Here is a 5,570-nt window from a genome sequence, read left to right as displayed (position 1 = left end):
TAATACTTAAACTTTTTGAATAAGAATTTCTTTAGACCTTAACTCACAAGTCTCCCAGATCAAAAAACACTGTGTCTTGATGAATGGATAAAGGAGATGTGGTACATATATATACAATGGAATACTACTCAGCCATAAAAAGAAACCAAATTGAGTTATTTGTAGTGAGGTGGATGGACCTAGAGACTGTCATACAGAGTGAAGTAAGTCAGAAAGAGAATGACAAATACTGTATGATGTCACTTACATGCGGAATCTTAAATATGACACAAATGAACTTATCTACAAAAGAGACTCACAGACAGAGAACAGACTTGTGGTTGCCAAGGGGGCAGGGGGTGGGGGAGGGTTGGAGTGGGATTTTGGGGTTAGCAGATGCAAACTATTACATATAGAATGGATAAACAGCAAGGTCCTATTGTATAGCACAGGGAACTATATTCAATATCCTAAGACAAACCATAATGGAAAAGAATATTTAAAAAATAATGTATATATAGGTATAGCTGAATCACTCTGCTGTACAACAGACATTTTTAACACAGCACTGTAAATCAGCTATACTTCAATTTAAAAAAAGTGTCTTCAGACTGCATCCAAATACTTGATAATCACTTTTCCAGTCATTTAACAAATATTTTGAGCGACTACTGTGTGCCAGCCATACTTTAGGTACTATTCTTGATTATGAAGTAAGAGAGAAGGATGTTTCTGAACAAAAAAAAGATTCACATTTGCTGCCTTTATACACCAGCATTCTCTATTCCCATTATTCTTTCTTAAAGTGTGTGTATGTGAGAGAGAGAAAGAGAGAGAGAGAGAGAGAAAGAGAGAGAGAGAGAGAGAAAGAGAGAGAGAAGACTTTCTCACAGATCCCCTGTATCTTCCAGCAGGGAATGGTGAATTGCCTTTCTACTCTGTTAATTCCTTGGAAGATTTCAGAAAGCCTTGTTTACAGCAAGCACTAAGCTCTCTTATTATGCCCCCAAATTGGGTAATGGATTGTGAACCTATAGCCGAATGGTGTTTCAGTAAGGTTAGTGAGGAGGTGGGCTGCTTATTGGTTTGAGGGGAGAGAACCTTGGAAGGATCCTAAGAGCAAATCTTATCCCCACTGTCCTGTTATAAATGTGTGAGATGCTATTAGACATTTGTTGTTTTGCATCAAGCATTCTTATAAATAATTAAAAAAATAAAACATCACATTGTACTGGAAAAGAGCATGCATACTCCAGCATTCTCCTATTCTTGTTAACTGAGAGGAGTCTGGAGGTATGAAAGCAAACCTGAGGAAGCAGCTATATGGAGAGGAGAAAAGAGAACAATTGTATTGGAAGCTTAGAGGCTGCTGTGTGCTGACGTAAGCTATGCTTACTTCACATTTTTGCCTAAGATCGATTTCCTGGGGTAAAAGGAGACAGAATTCTGTGTCCAGTGATCTTGCTTTTCAGTCTTGGAGTGCTTAGTTTTACAACCAAATCAAGAAATTAGCTGAACCAGTAGGTCTTCAATTCATTGAGTAATCTTGTGGCTGTAGAAAAAAAAACATTTAGATATTTAATCAATAGAGTTGTCCCATAGGTACTAACTGGTTTGGGAAGCAGGAAAAGCTCTTAACTAACTAACCATGGAACAAAGTGTAGCGAAGACATTTGAAATGACAGGGTCCTACCCTACCAAGGGATCTGGGCATTTGTCTGCTAATGGAAAACTCAGAACTGGCTGCAAACATTTCCAATTGAGGCACTTATTGTTAAAATGATCTGGGCTATAACTATTTGATTTCCTATCAGGACACTTTAAAAATTACAAAGGGCCTATTTCTTTCCCCCAAAGGGCCAGGACCCTTCTTGTTATTCAAGACCACTGGGGCTAACATTTGGCTCCAGTGATAGAGGAACCTCAGGGGGACAAGCAAGGCATTTTCTGGGAACCTTCGCTCACTCCTTTTCCTGATGAATTGTCACGCCCTTCTGAGAAAGTAACCCATCAGTCCTCTGAAACGGAGAATCAGATAACCAAGTTATGCTCAGCTGATTTGCCAGCTGATAAGTGATGAACTTCACCGAGGCTACCTGCCCACAAGTCTTTTGAGAACAAAACGGCCAGAGTGAGATAATGAGGATGTACAGCAGAGTCATGTTTTTCCTTGGCCTGCGCAACGATAACAGTGACTTCCGGGTCTTCATCAGCATCCTATGTGTACACTTCATCTGTCACAGCAAATGCTGCTCTAACAGAAATGACTAGAGAACTGTGCAATGCCAGAAATGCAGTCAATTTTCAATCAATATTAGAGAATGTGGCTCACGATGGTAATGATGGCTCTTCTCAGTGGTTTAAGCAACACGCTTCACTAGACCTATTGCCTTAATTACCAAGCCAAAGGGGCATTCCACTAAAATATGACACAAATGAACTTATCTATGAAACAGAAACAGACTCATAGACAGAAAACAGACTGCTGGTTGCCAAGGGGGAGGGCAATTGGGGGAGGGATGGATTGGGAGTCTGGGGTTAGCACATGCAAACTACTTTTTTTTTTAACATCTTTATTGGAGTATAATTGCTTTACAATGATGTGTTAGTTTCTCCTTTATAACAAAGTGAGTCAGCTATACATAGATATATATATCCCCATATCTCCTCCCTGTTGCGTCTGCCTCCCACTCTCCCTATCCCACCCTGCTAGGTGGTCAAAATGCACCAAGCTGATCTCCCTGTGCTATGTGGCTGCTTCCCACTAGCTATCTATTTTACATTTGGTAGTGTATATAAGTCCATGCCACTCTCTCACTTCATCCCAGGTTACCCTTCCCCCTCCCCGTGTCCTCAAGTCCATCTCTACGTCTGCTTCTTTACTCCTGTCCCGCCCCTAGTTTCTTCATAACCATTTTTTTTTTAGATTCCATATATATGTGTTAGCATACAGTATTTGTTTTACTCTTTCTGGCTAACTTCACTCTGAATGACAGTCTCTATGTCCATCCACCTCACTACAAATAACTCAGTTTTGTTTCTTTTTATGGCTGAGTAATATTCCATTGTATATATGTGCCACATCTTCTTTATGCATTCATCTGTTGATGGACAATTAGGTAGCTTCCGTGTCCTGGCTATTGTAAATAGAGCTGCAATGAACATTGTGGTACATGACTCTTTTTGAATTATGGTTTTCTCAGGGTATATGCCCAGTAGTGGGATTGCTGGGTCGTATGGTAGTTCTACTTTTAGTTTTTTAAGGAACCTCCATACTATTCTCCATAGTGGCTGTATCAATTCACATTCCCACCAACAGTGCAACAGGGTTCCCTTTTCTCCACACCCTCTCCAGCGTTTATTGTTTGTAGATTTTTTGATGATGGCCATTCTGACCGGTGTGAGGTGATACCTCATTGTAATTTTTAGTTGCATTTCTCTAATGATTAGTGATGTTGAGCATCCTTTCATGTGTTTGTTGGCAATCTGTATATCTTCTTTGGAGAAATGTCTATTTAGGTGTTCTGCCCATTTTTTGGATTGGGTTGTTCGGTTTTTTGATATTGAGCTGCATGAGCTGCTTGTAAATTTTGCAGAAAAATCCTTTGTCTGTTGCTTCATTTGTAAATATTTTCTACCATTTTGAGGGTTGTCTTTTCGTCTTGTTTATGGTTTCCTTTCCTGTGCAAAAGCTTTTAAGTTTCATTAGGTCTCATTTGTTTATTTTTGTTTTTATTTCCATTTCTCTAGGAGGTGGGTCATAAAGGAACTTGCTGTGATGTATGTCATAGAGTGTTCTGCCTATGTTTTCCTCTAAGAGTTTTATAGTGTCTGGCCTTACATTTAGGTCTTTAAATGTATTTAAAGTTTATTTTTTTATTTTTTTATTTTTTTTTTATTTGCGGTATGCGGGCCTCTCGCTGTTGTGGCCCCTCCCATTGCGGAGCACAGGCTCCGGACGCGCAGGCTCAGTGGCCATGGCTCACGGGCCCAGCCGCTCCGCAGCATGTGGGATCTTCCCAGACCGGGGCACAAACCCGTGTCCCCTGCATCGGCAGGCGGACTCTCAACCACTGCGCCACCAGGGAAGCCCTAAAGTTTATTTTGAGTTTATTTTTGTGTATGGTGTTAGGGAGTGTTCTAATTTCATTCTTTTACATGTAGCTGTCCAGTTTTCCGGAAGAGAGGCTGTCTTTTCTCCATTGTATATTCTTGCCTCCTTTATCAAAAATAAGGTGACCATATCTGCATGGGTTTATGTCTGGGCTTTCTATCCTGTTCCATTGATCTATATTTCTGTTTTTGTGCCAGTACCATACTGTCTTGATTACTGTAGCTTTGTAGTATAGTCTGAAGTCTGGGAGAGGGAGTGTTCTAATTTCATACTTTTACATGTACCTGTCCAGTTTTCCCAGCACCATTTATTGAAGAGGCTGGCTTTTCTCCAGTGTATATTCTTGCCTCCTTTATCAAAGATAAGGTGACCATATGTGCGTGGGTTTACTCTGGGCTTTCTGTCCTGTTCCATTGATCTGTATTTCTGTTTTTGTGCCAGTACCATACTGTCTTGATTACTGTAGCTTTGTAATATAGTCTGAAGTCAGGGAGCCTGATTCCTCCAGCTCCGTTTTTCTTTCTCAAGATTGCTTTGGCTATTCAGGGTCTTTTGTGTTGCCATACAAATTGTGACTTTTTTGTTCTAGTTCTGTGAAAAATGCCATTAGTAGTTTGATAGGGATTGCATTGAATCTATAGATTGCTTTGGGTAGTATAGTCATTTTCACAATGTTGATTCTTCCAATCCAAGAACATGGTGTCTCTCTCCATCTGTTTGTATCATCTTTAATTTCTTTCATCAGTGTCATAGTTTTCTGCACACATGTCTTTTGTCTCCTTAGTTAGGTTTATTCCTAGGTATTTTACTCTTTTTGTTGCAATCGTAGATGGGAGTGTTTCCTTAATTTCTCTTTCAGATTTTTCATCATTAGTGTATAGGAATGCAAGAGATTTCTGTGCATTAATTTTGTATCCTGCTACTTACCAAATTCATTGATTAGCTTTAGTAGTTTTCTGGTAGAGTCGTTAGGATTCTCTGTGTATAGTATCAAGTCATCTGCAAACAGCGACAGCTTTACTTCTTCTTTTCTGATTTGGATTCCTTTTATTTCTTTTTCTCCTCTGATTGCTGTGGCTAAAACTTCCAAAACTAAGTTGAATAATAGCAGTGAGAGTGGGCAACCTTTTCTTGTTTCTGATCTTGGTGGAAGTGGTTTCAGTTTTTCAGCATTAAGAACGATGTTGGCTGTGGGTTTGTCATATTTGGCCTATATTATGTTGAGGTAAGTTCCCACTATGCCTACTTTCTGGAGGGTTTGTATCATAAATGGGTGTTGAATTTTGTCAAAGGCTTTTTCTGTATCTATTGAGAGGATCATATGGTTTTTCTCCTGCAATTTGTTAATATGGTGTATCACATTGATAGATTTGCGTATATTGAGGAATCCTTGCATTCCTGGGATAAACTCCACTTGATCATGGTGTATGATCCTTTTAATGTGCTGTTGGATTCTGTTTGCTAGTATTTTGTTGAG

The 5,570-nt window shown here is 39.5% G+C and overlaps 1 long non-coding RNA gene across 1 annotated transcript in view; it reads right to left on the bottom strand.

Annotated features, from left to right (window-relative positions):
- Positions 1–354: 354 nt before the first annotated feature.
- The window catches only part of LOC129392516 (uncharacterized), a 34,669-nt gene continuing 29,453 nt past the window's right edge, over positions 355–5,570 (bottom strand). The window contains exon 3 of the long non-coding RNA XR_008618516.1: positions 355–1,531. This is a non-coding gene — a long non-coding RNA (uncharacterized lncRNA). The remainder of the gene's footprint in view (positions 1,532–5,570) is intronic.

Source organism: Physeter macrocephalus, chromosome 11, assembly GCF_002837175.3.
Source record: "Physeter macrocephalus isolate SW-GA chromosome 11, ASM283717v5, whole genome shotgun sequence".
Taxonomy (NCBI): Eukaryota; Metazoa; Chordata; class Mammalia; order Artiodactyla; family Physeteridae; genus Physeter; species Physeter macrocephalus.
This window is presented reverse-complemented; position numbering and strand designations above follow the sequence as displayed.